The sequence below is a fragment of the Microtus pennsylvanicus genome, chromosome 18 (genome assembly GCF_037038515.1).
Source record: "Microtus pennsylvanicus isolate mMicPen1 chromosome 18, mMicPen1.hap1, whole genome shotgun sequence".
In the NCBI taxonomy this organism is placed as follows: Eukaryota; Metazoa; Chordata; class Mammalia; order Rodentia; family Cricetidae; genus Microtus; species Microtus pennsylvanicus.
The window spans coordinates 10,806,651-10,825,359 of NC_134596.1; the positions used below are offsets into that span (position 1 = coordinate 10,806,651).

Genomic DNA, 18,709 nt, shown 5'->3' on the forward strand with positions numbered 1-18,709 from the left:
CTCTGGGAGTAGGATACGGGAATGCCAATCACTCCCCTGCTCCTGCCCTCCTCCAGCAGTGGCATAGCATCTCTTAGAGTGAAGTCCTGTGGGGAAGGCTTAGTGCACTTTGAACCTTTGCATTAGCAAGAGAGAGGTTTGCAGGTGCCAGTAGCCGTGGCTGTAGTTTGTCAGACCTGCTCAGGGAATAGGAGGCTTGGTTTGCTCAGGGAACATGTCCAAAGAGCTGAGTCCTGAGCCTTGAGCTTGAGACTGCCATGGGGGCGTGCCCTTGTTAATCAATTTAGTGAGCTGGTTTCCGGGCTGACTTTATTCAGACTAGCCTCCGATGATATTTATTCATTTATTTACTTATTTATTTATTTATTCATTTATTTTGAGTAAGAGGAGGCTTGCTGGTGTTGCAGTAGCTAAATGTGTTGGGCGGAGTGATATTAGTTGAATGGCTGCAGAGAGGGCCAAATATCACCTTGAAGGCCACGGAGGGTGCCAGGCTCAAGCCAAGCCGTGAGACCTGAAAAGTTTGCTGTCACCCATCGGGCAAACCATGCTGGAGATTTGGGCAGAACAGGGGAGCTGGCAGTACACCTGTTGTCCGATCATCCCACTGAGACCCACCAGCTCAAGCCCTCCCAGAGCCAGTTACATGGCTCCCACTGTAACATGGGCCTGTGTTTTATGTATTCACAGTGTTGCATCTGTGGCACGCATGACCACAGGGCAGAGAGAATGGCCCAACACCCCAGGCCATGCCTACGGCTGATGGCAGCAGCCTGAGCCTGTCGCACTGTGGTCCAGTGGTGTTGGTGACTTGCAGCAGAAGGCCAGAGGACCAAGGTAAGCATGACATGAATTGGCAGCACGAGCTGACGATTGTCGGGTCTTGGTGGTGCTGCGAGGTGTGCCCATTCGATCCTCCAGACCTGTCTGCACCCGCCTGTAGCAGACTTGGGTCCTCAAGGTGCTCCCGCATTCAATGCATGGACACATTGCAACCTCCCTTTCCCAGATGGGGCACGTCTGGGCAGTTCTCGCACTCCCCAACACCCACCCTGGCTTGAGAGGAGACCTACCTCTGAAAGTCTCTGGGCCAGGCCACTCCAGCGTGCTTGGATCGATGATGATTCCCAGTCAATCATTCCTTGGAAAAGCTGAACAAAATGAGTGAAAACTCAGTACCACCGCTCTCATCGAGACTGAGGTCCTGCACCTTGGGTCACCCAGGTCCTCTGGGAGTAGGATACGGAAATGCCAACCACTCCCCTGCTCCTGCCCTCCTCCAGCAGTGGCATAGCATCTCTTAGAGTGAAGTCCTGTGGGGAAGGCTTAGTGCACTTTGAGCCTTTGCATTACCAAGAGAGAGGTTTGCAGGTGCCAGTAGCCGTGGCTGTAGTTTGTCAGAGTTGCTCAGGGAATAGGAGGCATGGTTTGCTCAGGGAACATGTCCAAAGAGCTGAGTCCTGAGCCTTGAGCTTGAGACTGCCATGGGGGCGTGCCCTTGTTAATCAATTTAGTGAGCTGGTTTCCGGGCTGACTTTATTCAGACTAGCCTCCGATGATATTTATTCATTTATTTACTTATTTATTTATTTATTCATTTATTTTGAGTAAGAGGGTGCTTGCTGGTGTTGCAGTAGCTAAATGTGTTGGGCGGAGAGATATTAGTTGAATGGCTGCAGAGAGGGCCAAATATCACCTTGAAGGCCACGGAGGGTGCCAGGCTCAAGCCAAGACGTGAGACCTGAAAAGTTTGCTGTCACCCATCGGGCAAACCATGCTGGAGATTTGGGCAGAGCAGGGGAGCTGGCAGTACACCTGTTGTCCGATCATCCCACTGAGACCCACCAGCTCAAGCCCTCCCAGAGCCAGTTACATGGCTCCCACTGTAACATGGGCCTGTGTTTTATGTCTTCACAGTGTTGCATCTGTGGCACGCATGACCACAGGGCAGAGAGAATGGCCCAACACCCCAGGCCATGCCTACGGCCGATGGCAGCAGCCTGAGCCTGTCGCACTGTGGTCCAGTGGTGTTGGTGACTTGCAGCAGAAGGCCAGAGGACCAAGGTAAGCATGACATGAATTGGCAGCACGAGCTGACGATTGTCGGGTCTTGGTGGTGCTGCGAGGTGTGCCCATTCGTGCCTCCAGACCTGTCTGCACCCGCCTGTAGCAGACTTAGGTCCTCAAGGTGCTCCCGCATTCAATGCATGGACACATTGCAACCTCCCTTTCCCAGATGGGGCACGTCTGGGCAGTTCTCGCACTCCCCAACACCCACCCTGGCTTGAGAGGAGACCTACCTCTGAAAGTCTCTGGGCCAGGCCACTCCAGCGTGCTTGGATCGATGATGATTCCCAGTCAATCATTCCTTGGAAAAGCTGAACAAAATGAGTGAAAACTCAGTACCACCGCTCTCATCGAGACTGAGGTCCTGCAACTTGGGTCACCCAGGTCCTCTGGGAGTAGGATACAGGAATGACAACCACTCCCCTGCTCCTGCCCTCCTCCAGCAGTGGCATAGCATCTCTTAGAGTGAAGTCCTGTGGGGAAGGCTTAGTGCACTTTGAGCCTTTGCATTAGCAAGAGAGAGGTTTGCAGGTGCCAGTAGCCGTGGCTGTAGTTTGTCAGACCTGCTCAGGGGATAGGAGGCATGGTTTGCTCAGGGAACATGTCCAAAGAGCTGAGTCCTGAGCCTTGAGCTTGAGACTACCAAGGGGCGTGCCCTTGTTAATCAATTTAGTGAGCTGGTTTCCGGGCTGACTTTATTCAGACTAGCCTCCGATGATATTTATTCATTTATTTACTTATTTATTTATTTATTCATTTATTTTGAGTAAGAGGGTTCTTGCTACTGTTGCAGTAGCTAAATGTGTTGGACGGAGAGATATTAGTTGAATGGCTGCAGAGTGGGCCAAATATCACCTGAAAGCCTCAGAGGGTGCCAGGCTCAAGCCAAGCCGTGAGACCTGAAAAGTTTGCTGTCACCCATCGGGCAAACCATGCTGGAGATTTGGGCAGAACAGGGGAGCTGGCAGAACACCTGTTGTCCGATCATCCCACTGAGACCCAGCAGCCCAAGCCCTCCCAGAGCCAGTTTCATGGCTCCCACTGTAACAAGGGCCTGTGTTTTATGTCTTCACAGTGTTGCATCTGTGGCACGCATGGCCACAGGGCAGAAAGAATGGCCCAACACCCCAGGCCATGCCTACGGCCGATGGCAGCAGCCTGAGCCTGTTGCACTATGGTCCAATGGTGTTGGTGACTTGCAGCAGAAGGCAAGAGGACCAAGGTAAGCATGACATGAATTGGCAGCACGAGCTGACGATTGTCGGGTCTTGGTGGTGCTGCGAGGTGTGCCCATTCGTGCCTCCAGACCTGTCTGCACCTGCCTGTAGCAGACTTGGGTCCTCAAGGTGCTCCTTACTTCCATGCATGGACACATTGCAACCTCCCTTTCCCAGATGGGGCACGCCTGGGCAGTTCTTGCACTCCCCAACACCCACCCTGGCTTGAGAAGAGACCTACCTCTGAAAGTCTCTGGGCCAGGCCACTCCAGCGTGCTTGGATCGATGATGATTCCCAATAAAACATTCCTTGGAAATCTGAACAAAATGAGTGAAAACTCAGTACCACCGCTGTCATCGAGACTGAGGTCCTGCATCTTGGGTCACCCAGGTCCCCTGGGAGTAGGATACAGGAATGCCAACCACTCCCCTGCTCCTGCCCTCCTCCAGCAGTGGCATAGCTTCTCTTAGAGTGAAGTCCTGTGGGGAAGGCTTAGTGCACTTTGAGCCTTTGCATTAGCAAGAGAGAGGTTTGCAGGTGCCAGTAGCCGTGGCTGTAGTTTGTCAGACCTGCTCAGGGAATAGGAGGCATGGTTTGCTCAGGGAACATGTCCAAAGAGCTGAGTCCTGAGCCTTGAGCTTGAGACTGCCATGGGGGCGTGCCCCTGTTAATCAATCCAGTGAGCTGGTTTCCGGGCTGACTTTATTCAGACTATACTCCGATTATATTTATTCATTTATTTACTTATTTATTTATTTATTTATTTATTCATTTATTTTGAGTAAGAGTGTGCTTGCTGCTGTTGCAGTAGCTAAATGTGTTGGGCGGAGAGATATTAGTTGAATGGCTGCAGAGAGGGCCAAATATCACCTTCAAGGCCATGGAGGGTGCCAGGTTCAAGCCAAGACGTGAGACCTGAAAAGTTTGCTGTCACCCATCGGGCAAACCATGCTGTAGATTTGGGCAGAACAGGGGAGCTGGCAGAACACCTGTTGTCCGATCATCCCACTGAGACCCTCCAGCACAAACCCTCCCAGAGCCAGTTTCATGGCTCCCACTGTAACAAGGGCCTGTGTTTTATGTCTTCACAGTGTTGCATCTGTGGCACGCATGGCCACAGGGCAGAGAGAATGGCCCAACACCCCAGGCCATGCCTACGGCTGATGGCAGCAGCCTGAGCCTGTCGCACTGTGGTCCAGTCGTGTTGGTGACTTGCAGCAGAAGGCCAGAGGAGCAAGGTAAGCATGACATGAATTGGCAGCAATTGCTGACGATTGTCGGGTCTTGGTGGTGCTGCGAGGTGTGCCCAATCGTGCCTCCAGACCTGTCTGCACCCGCCTGTAGCACACATAGGTCCTCAAGGTGCTTTCGCCTTCAATGCATGGACACATTGCAACCTCCTTTCCCAGATGGGGCACGTCTGGGCAGTTCTCGCATTCCACAACACCCACCCTGGCTTGAGAGGAGACCTACCTCTGAAAGTCTCTGGGCCAGGCCACTCCAGTGTGCTTGGATCGATGATGATTCCCAGTCAATCATTCCTTGGAAAAGCTGAACAAAATGAGTGAAAACTCAGTACCACCGCTCTCATCGAGACTGAGGTCCTGCACCTTGGGTCACCCAGGTCCTCTGGGAGTAGGATACGGGAATGCCAACCACTCCCCTGCTCCTGCCATCCTCCAGCAGTGGCATAGCATCTCTTAGAGTGAAGTCCTGTGGGGAAGGCTTAGTGCACTTTGAGCCTTTGCATTAGCAAGAGAGAGGTTTGCAGGTACCAGTAGCCATGGCTGTCAGTTTGTCAGACCTGCTCAGGAAATAGGAGGCATGGTTTGCTCAGGGAACATGTCCAAAGAGCTGAGTCCTGAGCCTTGAGCTTGAGACTGCCATGGGGGCGTGCCCTTGTTAATCAATCCAGTGAGCTGGTTTCCGGGGTGACTTTATTCAGACTATCCTCCAATGATATTTATTCATTTATTTACTTATTTATTTATTTATTCATTTATTGTGAGTAAGAGGGTGCATGCTACTGTTGCAGTAGCTATGTGTTGGGCGGAGAGATATTAGTTGAATGGCTGCAGAGAGGGCCAAATATCACCTTGAAGGCCAAGGAGGGAGCCAGGCTCAAGCCAAGCCGTGAGACCTGAAAAGTTTGCTGTCACCCATCGGGCAAACCATGCTGGAGATTTGGGCAGAACAGGGGAGCTGGCAGAACACCTGTTGTCCGATCATCCCACTGAGACCCAGCAGCCCAAGCCCTCCCAGAGCCAGTTTCATGGCTCCCACTGTAACAAGGGCCTGTGTTTTATGTCTTCACAGTGTTGCATCTGTGGCACGCATGGCCACAGGGCAGAAAGAATGGCCCAACACCCCAGGCCATGCCTACGGCTGATGGTAGCAGCCTGAGCCTGTCGTACTGTGGTCCATTGGTGTTGGTGACTTGCAGCAGAAGGCCAGAGGACCAAGGTAAGCATGACATGAATTGGCAGCACGAGCTGACGATTGTCGGGTCTTGGTGGTGCTGCGAGGTGTGCCCATTCGTGCCTCCAGACCTGTCTGCACCTGCCTGTAGCAGACTTGGGTCCTCAAGGTGCTCCTGACTTCCATGCATGGACACATTGCAACCTCCCTTTCCCAGATGGGGCACGCCTGGGCAGTTCTTGCACTCCCCAACACCCACCCTGGCTTGAGAAGAGACCTACCTCTGAAAGTCTCTGGGCCAGGCCACTCCAGCGTGCTTGGATCGATGATGATTCCCAATAAAACATTCCTTGGAAATCTGAACAAAATGAGTGAAAACTCAGTACCACTGCTCTCATCGAGACTGAGGTCCTGCATCTTGGGTCACCCAGGTCCCCTGGGAGTAGGATACAGGAATGCCAACCACTCCCCTGCTCCTGCCCTCCTCCAGCAGTGGCATAGCTTCTCTTAGAGTGAAGTCCTGTGGGGAAGGCTTAGTGCACTTTGAGCCTTTGCATTAGCAAGAGAGAGGTTTGCAGGTGCCAGTAGCCGTGGCTGTAGTTTGTCAGACCTGCTCAGGGAATAGGAGGCATGGTTTGCTCAGGGAACATGTCCAAAGAGCTGAGTCCTGAGCCTTGAGCTTGAGACTGCCATGGGGGCGTGCCCCTGTTAATCAATCCAGTGAGCTGGTTTCCGGGCTGACTTTATTCAGACTATACTCCGATTATATTTATTCATTTATTTACTTATTTATTTATTTATTTATTTATTTATTCATTTATTTTGAGTAAGAGGGTGCTTGCTGCTGTTGCAGTAGCTAAATGTGTTGGGCGGAGAGATATTAGTTGAATGGCTGCAGAGAGGGCCAAATATCACCTTCAAGGCCATGGAGGGTGCCAGGTTCAAGCCAAGACGTGAGACCTGAAAAGTTTGCTGTCACCCATCGGGCAAACCATGCTGGAGATTTGGGCAGAACAGGGGAGCTGGCAGAACACCTGTTGTCCGATCATCCCACTGAGACCCTCCAGCACAAGCCCTCCCAGAGCCAGTTTCATGGCTCCCACTGTAACAAGGGCCTGTGTTTTATGTCTTCACAGTGTTGCATCTGTGGCACGCATGGCCACAGGGCAGAGAGAATGGCCCAACACCCCAGGCCATGCCTACGGCTGATGGCAGCAGCCTGAGCCTGTCGCACTGTGGTCCAGTCGTGTTGGTGACTTGCAGCAGAAGGCCAGAGGACCAAGGTAAGCATGACATGAATCGGCAGCAATTGCTGACGATTGTCGGGTCTTGGTGGTGCTGCGAGGTGTGCCCAATCGTGCCTCCAGACCTGTCTGCACCCGCCTGTAGCACACATAGGTCCTCAAGGTGCTTTCGCCTTCAATGCATGGACACATTGCAACCTCCTTTCCCAGATGGGGCACGTCTGGGCAGTTCTCGCATTCCACAACACCCACCCTGGCTTGAGAGGAGACCTACCTCTGAAAGTCTCTGGGCCAGGCCACTCCAGTGTGCTTGGATCGATGATGATTCCCAGTCAATCATTCCTTGGAAAAGCTGAACAAAATGAGTGAAAACTCAGTACCACCGCTCTCATCGAGACTGAGGTCCTGCACCTTGGGTCACCCAGGTCCTTTGGGAGTAGGATACGGGAATGCCAACCACTCCCCTGCTCCTGCCCTCCTCCAGCAGTGGCATAGCATCTCTTAGAGTGAAGTCCTGTGGGGAAGGCTTAGTGCACTTTGAGCCTTTGCATTAGCAAGAGAGAGGTTTGCAGGTACCAGTAGCCATGGCTGTCAGTTTGTCAGACCTGCTCAGGAAATAGGAGGCATGGTTTGCTCAGGGAACATGTCCAAAGAGCTGAGTCCTGAGCCTTGAGCTTGAGACTGCCATGGGGGCGTGCCCTTGTTAATCAATCCAGTGAGCTGGTTTTCGGGCTGACTTTATTCAGACTATCCTCCAATGATATTTATTCATTTATTTCCTTATTTATTTATTTATTCATTTATTGTGAGTAAGAGGGTGCATGCTACTGTTGCAGTAGCTATGTGTTGGGCGGAGAGATATTAGTTGAATGGCTGCAGAGAGGGCCAAATATCACCTTGAAGGCCAAGGAGGGTGCCAGGCTCAAGCCAAGCCGTGAGACCTGAAAAGTTTGCTGTCACCCATCGGGCAAACCATGCTGGAGATTTGGGCAGAACAGGGGAGCTGGCAGAACACCTGTTGTCCGATCATCCCACTGAGACCCAGCAGCCCAAGCCCTCCCAGAGCCAGTTTCATGGCTCCCACTGTAACAAGGGCCTGTGTTTTATGTCTTCACAGTGTTGCATCTGTGGCACGCATGGCCACAGGGCAGAAAGAATGGCCCAACACCCCAGGCCATGCCTACGGCTGATGGTAGCAGCCTGAGCCTGTCGTACTGTGGTCCATTGGTGTTGGTGACTTGCAGCAGAAGGCAAGAGGACCAAGGTAAGCATGACATGAATTGGCAGTACGAGCTGAAGATTGTCGGGTCTTGGTGGTGCTGCGAGGTGTGCCCATTCGTGCCTCAGACCTGTCTGCACCCGCCTGTAGCAGACTTGGGTCCTCAAGGTGCTCCTGACTTCCATGCATGGACACATTGCAACCTCCCTTTCCCAGATGGGGCACGCCTGGGCAGTTCTTGCACTCCCCAACACCCACCCTGGCTTGAGAAGAGACCTACCTCTGAAAGTCTCTGGGCCAGGCCACTCCAGCGTGCTTGGATCGATGATGATTCCCAATAAAACATTCCTTGGAAATCTGAACAAAATGAGTGAAAACTCAGTACCACCGCTCTCATCGAGACTGAGGTCCTGCATCTTGGGTCACCCAGGTCCCCTGGGAGTAGGATACAGGAATGCCAACCACTCCCCTGCTCCTGCCCTCCTCCAGCAGTGGCATAGCTTCTCTTAGAGTGAAGTCCTGTGGGGAAGGCTTAGTGCACTTTGAGCCTTTGCATTAGCAAGAGAGAGGTTTGCAGGTGCCAGTAGCCGTGGCTGTAGTTTGTCATACCTGCTCAGGGAATAGGAGGCATGGTTTTCTCAGGGAACATGTCCAAAGAGCTGAGTCCTGAGCCTTGAGCTTGAGACTGCCATGGGGCGTGCCCATGTTAATCAATCCAGTGAGCTGGTTTCCGGGCTGACTTTATTCAGACTATACTCCGATTATATTTATTCATTTATTTACTTATTTATTTATTTATTTATTTATTTATTTATTCATTTATTTTGAGTAAGAGGGTGCTTGCTGCTGTTGCAGTAGCTAAATGTGTTGGGCGGAAAGATATTAGTTGAATGGCTGCAGAGAGGGCCAAATATCACCTTCAAGGCCATGGAGGGTGCCAGGTTCAAGCCAAGACGTGAGACCTGAAAAGTTTGCTGTCACCCATCGGGCAAACCATGCTGGAGATTTGGGCAGAACAGGGGAGCTGGCAGAACACCTGTTGTCCGATCATCCCACTGAGACCCTCCAGCACAAGCCCTCCCAGAGCCAGTTTCATGGCTCCCACTGTAACAAGGGCCTGTGTTTTATGTCTTCACAGTGTTGCATCTGTGGCACGCATGGCCACAGGGCAGAGAGAATGGCCCAACACCCCAGGCCATGCCTACGGCTGATGGCAGCAGCCTGAGCCTGTCGCACTGTGGTCCAGTGGTGTTGGTGACTTGCAGCAGAAGGCCAGAGGACCAAGGTAAGCATGACATGAATTGGCAGCAATTGCTGACGATTGTCGGGTCTTGGTGGTGTTGCGAGGTGTGCCCAATCGTGCCTCCAGACCTGTCTGCACCCGCCTGTAGCAGACATAGGTCCTCAAGGTGCTCTCGCCTTCAATGCATGGACACATTGCAACCTCCTTTCCCAGATGGGGCACGACTGGGCAGTTCTCGCATTCCACAACACCCACCCTGGCTTGAGAGGAGACCTACCTCTGAAAGTCTCTGGGCCAGGCCACTCCAGTGTGCTTGGATCGATGATGATTCCCAGTCAATCATTCCTTGGAAAAGCTGAACAAAATGAGTGAAAACTCAGTACCACCGCTCTCATCGAGACTGAGGTCCTGCACCTTGGGTCACCCAGGTCCTCTGGGAGTAGGATACGGGAATGCCAACCACTCCCCTGCTCCTGCCATCCTCCAGCAGTGGCATAGCATCTCTTAGAGTGAAGTCCTGTGGGGAAGGCTTAGTGCACTTTGAGCCTTTGCATTAGCAAGAGAGAGGTTTGCAGGTACCAGTAGCCATGGCTGTCAGTTTGTCAGACCTGCTCAGGAAATAGGAGGCATGGTTTGCTCAGGGAACATGTCCAAAGAGCTGAGTCCTGAGCCTTGAGCTTGAGACTGCCATGGGGGCGTGCCCTTGTTAATCAATTTAGTGAGCTGGTTTCCGGGCTGACTGTATTCAGACTAGCCTCCGATGATATTTATTCATTTATTTACTTATTTATTTATTTATTCATTTATTTTGAGTAAGAGGGTGCTTGCTGCTGTTGCAGTAGCTAAATGTTTTGGGCGGAGAGATATTAGTTGAATGGCTGCAGAGTGGGCCAAATATCACCTGAAAGCCACAGAGGGTGCCAGGCTCAAGCCAAGCCGTGAGACCTGAAAAGTTGGCTGTCACCCATCGGGCAAACCATGCTGGAGATTTGGGCAGAACAGGGGAGCTGGCAGAACACCTGTTGTCCGATCATCCCACTGAGACCCAGCAGCCCAAGCCCTCCCAGAGCCAGTTTCATGGCTCCCACTGTAACAAGGGCCTGTGTTTTATGTCTTCACAGTGTTGCATCTGTGGCACGCATGGCCACAGGGCAGAGAGAATGGCCCAACACCCCAGGCCATGCCTACGGCTGATGGAAGCAGCCTGAGCTTGTCGCACTGTGGTCCAGTGGTGTTGGTGACTTGCAGCAGAAGGCAAGAGGACCAAGGTAAGCATGACATGAATTGGCAGCACGAGCTGAAGATTGTCGGGTCTTGGTGGTGCTGCGAGGTGTGCCCATTCGTGCCTCCAGACCTGTCTGCACCCGCCTGTAGCAGACTTGGGTCGTCAAGGTGCTCCTGACTTCCATGCATGGACACATTGCAACCTCCCTTTCCCAGATGGGGCATGCCTGGGCAGTTCTCGCATTCCACAACACCCACCCTGGCTTGAGAGGAGACCTACCTCTGAAAGTCTCTGGGCCAGGCCACTCCAGCGTGCTTGGATCGATGATGATTCCCAATAAGACATTCCTTGGAAATCTGAACAAAATGAGTGAAAACTCAGTACCACCGCTCTCATCGAGACTGAGGTCCTGCAACTTGGGTCACCCAGGTCCTCTGGGAGTAGGATACAGGAATGCCAACCACTCCCCTGCTCCTGCCCTCCTCCAGCAGTGGCATAGCATCTCTTAGAGTGAAGTCCTGTGGGGAAGGCTTAGTGCACTTTGAGCCTTTGCATTAGCAAGAGAGAGGTTTGCAGGTGCCAGTAGCCGTGGCTGTAGTTTGTCAGACCTGCTCAGGGAATAGGAGGCATGGTTTTCTCAGGGAACATGTCCAAAGAGCTGAGTCCTGAGCCTTGGGCTTGAGACTGCCATGGGGGCGTGCCCCTGTTAATCAATCCAGTGAGCTGGTTTCCGGGCTGACTTTATTCAGACTATCCTCCGATGATATTTATTCATTTATTTACTTATTTATTTATTTATTCATTTATTTTGAGTAAGAGGGTGCATGCTGCTGTTGCAGTAGCTAAATGTGTTGGGCGGAGAGATATTAGTTGAATGGCTGCAGAGAGGGCCAAATATCACCTTGAAGGCCACGGAGGGTGCCAGGCTCAAGCCAAGCCGTGAGACCTGAAAAGTTTGCTGTCACCCATCGGGCAAACCATGCTGGAGATTTGGGCAGAACAGGGGAGCTGGCAGAACACCTGTTCTGATCATCCCACTGAGACCCACCAGCCCAAGCCATCCCAGAGCCAGTTTCATGGCGCCCACTGTAACAAGGGCCTGTGTTTTATGTCTTCACAGTGTTGCATCTGCGGCAGGCATGGCCACAGGGCAGAGAGAATGGCCCAACACCCCAGGCCATGCCTACGGCTGATGGCAGCAGCCTGAGCCTGTCGCACTGTGGTCCAGTGGTGTTGGTGACTTGCAGCAGAAGGCCAGAGGACCAAGGTAAGCATGACATGAATTGGCAGCACGAGCTGACGATTGTCGGGTCTTGGTGGTGCTGCGAGGTGTGCCCATTCGTGCCTCCAGACCTGTCTGCACCCGCCTGTAGCAGACTTAGTTCCTCAAGGTGCTCCCGCATTCAATGCATGGACACATTGCAACCTTCCTTTCCCAGATGGGGCACGCCTGGGCAGTTCTAGCACTCCCCAACACCCATCCTGGCTTGAGAGGAGACCTACCTCTGAAAGTCTCTGGGCCAGGCCACTCCAGCGTGCTTGGATCGATGATGATTCCCAATAAAACATTCCTTGGAAAAGCTGAACAAAATGAGTGAAAACTCAGTACCACCGCTCTCATCGAGACTGAGGTCCTGCACCTTGGGTCACCCAGGTCCCCTGGGAGTAGGATACAGGAATGCCAACCACTCCCCTGCTCCTGCCCTCCTCCAGCAGTGGCATAGCATCTTTTAGAGTGAAGTCCTGTGGGGAAGGCTTAGTGCACTTTGAGCCTTTGCATTAGCAAGAGAGAGGTTTGCAGGTGCCAGTAGCCGTGGCTGTAGTTTGTCATACCTGCACAGGGAATAGGAGGCATGGTTTGCTCAGGGAACATGTCCAAAGAGCTGAGTCCTGAGCCTTGAGCTTGAGACTGCCATTGGGGCGTGCCCCTGTTAATCAATCCAGTGAGATGGTTTCCGGGCTGACTTTATTCAGACTATCCTCCGATGATATTTATTCATTTATTTACTTATTTATTTATTTATTCATTTATTTTCAGTAAGAGGGTGCATGCTGCTGTTGCAGTAGCTAAATGTGTTGGGCGGAGAGATATTAGTTGAATGGCTGCAGAGAGGGCCAAATATCACCTTGAAGGCCACGGAGGGTGCCAGGCTCAAGCCAAGCCGTGAGACCTGAAAAGTTTGCTGTCACCCATCGGGCAAACCATGCTGGAGATTTGGGCAGAACAGGGGAGCTGGCAGAACACCTGTTGTCTGATCATCCAACTGAGACCCAGCAGCCCAAGCCCTCCCAGAGCCAGTTTCATGGCTCCCAGTGTAACAAGGGCCTGTGTTTTATGTTTCACAGTGTTGCATCTGTGGCACGCATGGCCACAGGGCAGAAAGAATGGCCCAACACCCCAGGCCATGCCTACAGCTGATGGCAGCAGCCTGAGCCTGTCGCACTGTGGTCCAGTGGTGTTGGTAACTTTCAGCAGAAGGCCAGAGGACCAAGGTAAGCATGACATGAATTGGCAGTACGAGCTGACGATTGTCGGGTCTTGGTGGTGCTGCGAGGTGTGCCCATTCGTGCCTCCAGACCTGTCTGCACCCGCCTGTAGCAGACTTAGGCCCTCAAGGTGCTCCCGCATTCAATGCATGGACACATTGCAACCTCCCTTTCCCAGATGGGGCACGTCCTGGCAGTTCTCGCACTCCCCAACACCCACCCTGGCTTGAGAGGAGACCTACCTCTGAAAGTCTCTGGGCCAGGCCACTCCAGCGTGCTTGGATCGATGATGATTCCCAGTCAATCATTCCTTGGAAAAGCTGAACAAAATGAGTGAAAACTCAGTACCACCGCTCTCATCGAGACTGAGGTCCTGCACCTTGGGTCACCCAGGTCCTCTGGGAGTAGGATACGGGAATGCCAACCACTCCCCTGCTCCTGCCCTTCTCCAGCAGTGGCATAGCATCTCTTACAGTGAAGTCCTGTGGGGAAGGCTTAGTGCACTTTGAGCCTTTGCATTAGCAAGAGAGAGGTTTGCAGGTGCCAGTAGCCGTGGCTGTAGTTTGTCAGACCTGCTCAGGGAATAGGAGGCATGGTTTGCTCAGGCAACATGTCCAAAGAGCTGAGTCCTGAGCCTTGAGCTTGAGACTGCCATGGGGCGTGCCCTTGTTAATCAATTTAGTGAGCTGGTTTCCGGGCTGACTTTATTCAGACTAGCCTCCGATGATATTTATTCATTTATTTACTTATTTATTTATTTATTCATTTATTTTGAGTAAGAGGGTGCTTGCTGGTGTTGCAGTAGCTAAATGTGTTGGACGGAGAGATATTAGTTGAATGGCTGCAGAGAGGGCCATATATCACCTTGAAGGCCACGGAGGTGCCAGGCTCAAGCCAAGCCGTGAGACCTGAAAAGTTTGCTGTCACCCATCGGGCAAACCATTCTGGAGATTTGGGCAGAACAGGGGAGCTGGCAGTACACCTGTTGTCCGATCATCCCACTGAGACCCACCAGCTCAAGCCCTCCCAGAGCCAGTTTCATGGCTCCCACTGTCACAAGGGCCTGTGTTTTATGTCTTCACAGTGTTGCATCTGCGGCAGGCATGGCCACAGGGCAGAGAGAATGGCCCAACACCCCAGGCCATGCCTACGGCTGATGGCAGCAGCCTGAGCCTGTCGCACTGTGGTCCAGTGGTGTTGGTGACTTGCAGCAGAAGGCCAGAGGACCAAGGTAAGCATGACATGAATTGGCAGCACGAGCTGACGATTGTCGGGTCTTGGTGGTGCTGCGAGGTGTGCCCATTCGTGCCTCCAGACCTGTCTGCACCCGCCTGTAGCAGACTTAGGTCCTCAAGGTGCTCCCGCATTCAATGCATGGACACATTGCAACCTCCCTTTCCCAGATGGGGCACGTCTGGGCAGTTCTCGCACTCCCCAACACCCACCCTGGCTTGAGAGGAGACCTACCTCTGAAAGTCTCTGGGCCAGGCCACTCCAGCGTGCTTGGATCGATGATGATTCCCAGTCAATCATTCCTTGGAAAAGCTGAACAAAATGAGTGAAAACTCAGTACCACCGCTCTCATCGAGACTGAGGTCCTGCACCTTGGGTCACCCAGGTCCTCTGGGAGTAGGATACGGGAATGCCAACCACTCCCCTGCTCCTGCCCTCCTCCAGCAGTGGCATAGCATCTCTTAGAGTGAAGTCCTGTGGGGAAGGCTTAGTGCACTTTGAGCCTTTGCATTAGCAAGAGAGAGGTTTGCAGGTGCCAGTAGCCGTGGCTGTAGTTTGTCAGACCTGCTCAGGGAATAGGAGGCATGGTTTGCTCAGGGAACATGTCCAAAGAGCTGAGTCCTGAGCCTTGAGCTTGAGACTGCCATGGGGGCGTGCCCTTGTTGATCAATTTAGTGAGCTGGTTTCCGGGCTGACTTTATTCAGACTAGCCTCCGATGATATTTATTCATTTATTTACTTATTTATTTATTTATTCATTTATTTTGAGTAAGAGGGTGCTTGCTGGTGTTGCAGTAGCTAAATGTGTTGGGCGGAGAGATATTAGTTGAATGGCTGCAGAGAGGGCCAAATATCACCTTGAAGGCCACGGAGGGTGCCAGGCTCAAGCCAAGCCGTGAGACCTGAAATGTTTGCAGTCACCCATCGGACAAACCATGTTGGAGATTTGGGCAGAACAGGGGAGCTGGCAGTACACCTGTTGTCCGATCATCCCACTGAGACCCACCAGCTCAAGCCCTCCCAGAGCCAGTTTCATGGCTCCCACTGTAACAAGGGCCTGTGTTTTATGTCTTCACAGTGTTGCATCTGTGGCACGCATGGCCACAGGGCAGAGAGAATGGCCCAACACCCCAGGCCATGCCTACGGCTGATGGCAGCAGCCTGAGCCTGTCGCACTGTGGTCCAGTGGTGTTGGTGACTTGCAGCAGAAGGCCAGAGGACCAAGGTAAGCATGACATGAATTGGCAGCACGAGCTGACGATTGTCGGGTCTTGGTGGTGCTGCGAGGAGTGCCCATTCGTGCCTCCAGACCTGTCTGCACCCGCCTGTAGCAGACTTAGGTCCTCAAGGTGCTCCCGCATTCAATGCATGGACACATTGCAACCTCCCTTTCCAGATGGGGCACGTCTGGGCAGTTCTCGCACTCCCCAACACCCACCCTGGCTTGAGAGGAGACCTACCTCTGAAAGTCTCTGGGCCAGGCCACTCCAGCGTGCTTGGATCGATGATGATTCCCAGTCAATCATTCCTTGGAAAAGCTGAACAAAATGAGTGAAAACTCAGTACCACCGCTCTCATCGAGACTGAGGTCCTGCACCTTGGGTCACCCAGGTCCTCTGGGAGTAGGATACGGGAATGCCAACCACTCCCCTGCTCCTGCCCTCCTCCAGCAGTGGCATAGCATCTCTTAGAGTGAAGTCCTGTGGGGAAGGCTTAGTGCACTTTGAGCCTTTGCATTAGCAAGAGAGAGGTTTGCAGGTGCCAGTAGCCGTGGCTGTAGTTTGTCAGACCTGCTCAGGGAATAGGAGGCATGGTTTGCTCAGGGAACATGTCCAAAGAGCTGAATCCTGAGCCTTGAGCTTGAGACTGCCATGGGGGCGTGCCCTTGTTGATCAATTTAGTGAGCTGGTTTCCGGGCTGACTTTATTCAGACTAGCCTCCGATGATATTTATTCATTTATTTACTTATTTATTTATTTATTCATTTATTTTGAGTAAGAGGGTGATTGCTGGTGTTGCAGTAGCTAAATGTGTTGGGCGGAGAGATATTAGTTGAATGGCTGCAGAGAGGGCCAAATATCACCTTGAAGGCCACGGAGGGTGCCAGGCTCAAGCCAAGCCGTGAGACCTGAAAAGTTTGCTGTCACCCATCGGGCAAACCATGCTGGAGATTTGGGCAGAACAGGGGAGCTGGCAGTACACCTGTTGTCCGATCATCCCACTGAGACCCACCAGCTCAAGCCCTCCCAGAGCCAGTTTCATGGCTCCCACTGTCACAAGGGCCTGTGTTTTATGTCTTCACAGTGTTGCATCTGCGGCAGGCATGGCCACAGGGCAGAGAGAATGGCCCAACACCCCAGGCCATGCCTACGGCTGATGGCAGCAGCCTGAGCCTGTCGCACTGTGGTCCAGTGGTGTTGGTGACTTGCAGCAGAAGGCCAGAGGACCAAGGTAAGCATGACATGAATTGGCAGCACGAGCTGACGATTGTCGGGTCTTGGTGGTGCTGCGAGGTGTGCCCATTCGTGCCTCCAGACCTGTCTGCACCCGCCTGTAGCAGACTTAGGTCCTCAAGGTGCTCCCGCATTCAATGCATGGACACATTGCAACCTCCCTTTCCCAGATGGGGCACGTCTGGGCAGTTCTCGCACTCCCCAACACCCACCCTGGCTTGAGAGGAGACCTACCTCTGAAAGTCTCTGGGCCAGGCCACTCCAGCGTGCTTGGATCGATGATGATTCCCAGTCAATCATTCCTTGGAAAAGCTGAACAAAATGAGTGAAAACTCAGTACCACCGCTCTCATCGAGACTGAGGTCCTGCACCTTGGGTCACCCAGGTCCTCTGGGAGTAGGATACGGGAATGCCAACCACTCCCCTGCTCCTGCCCTCCTCCAGCAGTGGCATAGCATCTCTTAGAGTGAAGTCCTGTGGGGAAGGCTTAGTGCACTTTGAGCCTTTGCATTAGCAAGAGAGAGGTTTGCAGGTGCCAGTAGCCGTGGCTGTAGTTTGTCAGACCTGCTCAGGGAATAGGAGGCATGGTTTGCTCAGGGAACATGTCCAAAGAGCTGAGTCCTGAGCCTTGAGCTTGAGACTGCCATGGGGGCGTGCCCTTGTTGATCAATTTAGTGAGCTGGTTTCCGGGCTGACTTTATTCAGACTAGCCTCCGATGATATTTATTCATTTATTTACTTATTTATTTATTTATTCATTTATTTTGAGTAAGAGGGTGCTTGCTGGTGTTGCAGTAGCTAAATGTGTTGGGCGGAGAGATATTAGTTGAATGGCTGCAGAGAGGGCCAAATATCACCTTGAAGGCCACGGAGGGTGCCAGGCTCAAGCCAAGCCGTGAGACCTGAAATGTTTGCAGTCACCCATCGGACAAACCATGTTGGAGATTTGGGCAGAACAGGGGAGCTGGCAGTACACCTGTTGTCCGATCATCCCACTGAGACCCACCAGCTCAAGCCCTCCCAGAGCCAGTTTCATGGCTCCCACTGTAACAAGGGCCTGTGTTTTATGTCTTCACAGTGTTGCATCTGTGGCACGCATGGCCACAGGGCAGAGAGAATGGCCCAACACCCCAGGCCATGCCTACGGCTGATGGCAGCAGCCTGAGCCTGTCGCACTGTGGTCCAGTGGTGTTGGTGACTTGCAGCAGAAGGCCAGAGGACCAAGGTAAGCATGACATGAATTGGCAGCACGAGCTGACGATTGTCGGGTCTTGGTGGTGCTGCGAGGAGTGCCCATTCGTGCCTCCAGACCTGTCTGCACCCGCCTGTAGCAGACTTAGGTCCTCAAGGTGCTCCCGCATTCAATGCATGGACACATTGCAACCTCCCTTTCCAGATGGGGCACGTCTGGGCAGTTCTCGCACTCCCCAACACCCACCCTGGCTTGAGAGGAGACCTACCTCTGAAAGTCTCTGGGCCAGGCCACTCCAGCGTGCTTGGATCGATGATGATTCCCAGTCAATCATTCCTTGGAAAAGCTGAACAAAATGAGTGAAAACTCAGTACCACCGCTCTCATCGAGACTGAGGTCCTGCACCTTGGGTCACCCAGGTCCTCTGGGAGTAGGATACGGGAATGCCAACCACTCCCCTGCTCCTGCCCTCCTCCAGCAGTGGCATAGCATCTCTTAGAGTGAAGTCCTGTGGGGAAGGCTTAGTGCACTTTGAGCCTTTGCATTAGCAAGAGAGAGGTTTGCAGGTGCCAGTAGCCGTGGCTGTAGTTTGTCAGACCTGCTCAGGGAATAGGAGGCATGGTTTGCTCAGGGAACATGTCCAAAGAGCTGAATCCTGAGCCTTGAGCTTGAGACTGCCATGGGGGCGTGCCCTTGTTGATCAATTTAGT

At 52.7% G+C, this 18,709-nt stretch overlaps 15 non-coding genes across 15 annotated transcripts; all 15 read left to right on the forward strand.

The window, feature by feature from the left end:
- Positions 1 to 1,111: 1,111 nt before the first annotated feature.
- Positions 1,112 to 1,205, forward strand: LOC142837954 (small nucleolar RNA SNORD116). Its single transcript, XR_012908408.1, has one exon. It is a non-coding gene; the product is annotated as a small nucleolar RNA SNORD116 (small nucleolar RNA).
- A 1,133-nt stretch (positions 1,206 to 2,338) lies between these two features.
- Positions 2,339 to 2,432, forward strand: LOC142837955 (small nucleolar RNA SNORD116). Its single transcript, XR_012908409.1, has one exon. It is a non-coding gene; the product is annotated as a small nucleolar RNA SNORD116 (small nucleolar RNA).
- A 1,131-nt stretch (positions 2,433 to 3,563) lies between these two features.
- LOC142837908 (small nucleolar RNA SNORD116) lies at positions 3,564 to 3,656 on the forward strand. The gene has a single exon (XR_012908366.1). It is a non-coding gene; the product is annotated as a small nucleolar RNA SNORD116 (small nucleolar RNA).
- Positions 3,657 to 4,796: 1,140 nt separating this feature from the next.
- Positions 4,797 to 4,890, forward strand: LOC142837956 (small nucleolar RNA SNORD116). The gene has a single exon (XR_012908410.1). It is a non-coding gene; the product is annotated as a small nucleolar RNA SNORD116 (small nucleolar RNA).
- A 1,132-nt stretch (positions 4,891 to 6,022) lies between these two features.
- On the forward strand, positions 6,023 to 6,115 carry LOC142837905 (small nucleolar RNA SNORD116). Its single transcript, XR_012908363.1, has one exon. It is a non-coding gene; the product is annotated as a small nucleolar RNA SNORD116 (small nucleolar RNA).
- Positions 6,116 to 7,259: 1,144 nt separating this feature from the next.
- On the forward strand, positions 7,260 to 7,353 carry LOC142837957 (small nucleolar RNA SNORD116). The gene has a single exon (XR_012908411.1). It is a non-coding gene; the product is annotated as a small nucleolar RNA SNORD116 (small nucleolar RNA).
- A 1,131-nt stretch (positions 7,354 to 8,484) lies between these two features.
- On the forward strand, positions 8,485 to 8,577 carry LOC142838056 (small nucleolar RNA SNORD116). Its single transcript, XR_012908501.1, has one exon. It is a non-coding gene; the product is annotated as a small nucleolar RNA SNORD116 (small nucleolar RNA).
- Positions 8,578 to 9,724: 1,147 nt separating this feature from the next.
- On the forward strand, positions 9,725 to 9,818 carry LOC142837959 (small nucleolar RNA SNORD116). Its single transcript, XR_012908412.1, has one exon. It is a non-coding gene; the product is annotated as a small nucleolar RNA SNORD116 (small nucleolar RNA).
- A 1,133-nt stretch (positions 9,819 to 10,951) lies between these two features.
- Positions 10,952 to 11,044, forward strand: LOC142838058 (small nucleolar RNA SNORD116). Its single transcript, XR_012908503.1, has one exon. It is a non-coding gene; the product is annotated as a small nucleolar RNA SNORD116 (small nucleolar RNA).
- A 1,131-nt stretch (positions 11,045 to 12,175) lies between these two features.
- LOC142838060 (small nucleolar RNA SNORD116) lies at positions 12,176 to 12,269 on the forward strand. The gene has a single exon (XR_012908504.1). It is a non-coding gene; the product is annotated as a small nucleolar RNA SNORD116 (small nucleolar RNA).
- Positions 12,270 to 13,401: 1,132 nt separating this feature from the next.
- LOC142837960 (small nucleolar RNA SNORD116) lies at positions 13,402 to 13,495 on the forward strand. Its single transcript, XR_012908413.1, has one exon. It is a non-coding gene; the product is annotated as a small nucleolar RNA SNORD116 (small nucleolar RNA).
- Positions 13,496 to 14,626: 1,131 nt separating this feature from the next.
- On the forward strand, positions 14,627 to 14,720 carry LOC142837961 (small nucleolar RNA SNORD116). Its single transcript, XR_012908414.1, has one exon. It is a non-coding gene; the product is annotated as a small nucleolar RNA SNORD116 (small nucleolar RNA).
- Positions 14,721 to 15,852: 1,132 nt separating this feature from the next.
- LOC142837962 (small nucleolar RNA SNORD116) lies at positions 15,853 to 15,946 on the forward strand. Its single transcript, XR_012908415.1, has one exon. It is a non-coding gene; the product is annotated as a small nucleolar RNA SNORD116 (small nucleolar RNA).
- Positions 15,947 to 17,079: 1,133 nt separating this feature from the next.
- Positions 17,080 to 17,173, forward strand: LOC142837963 (small nucleolar RNA SNORD116). The gene has a single exon (XR_012908416.1). It is a non-coding gene; the product is annotated as a small nucleolar RNA SNORD116 (small nucleolar RNA).
- A 1,132-nt stretch (positions 17,174 to 18,305) lies between these two features.
- On the forward strand, positions 18,306 to 18,399 carry LOC142837964 (small nucleolar RNA SNORD116). Its single transcript, XR_012908417.1, has one exon. It is a non-coding gene; the product is annotated as a small nucleolar RNA SNORD116 (small nucleolar RNA).
- Positions 18,400 to 18,709: the final 310 nt, after the last annotated feature.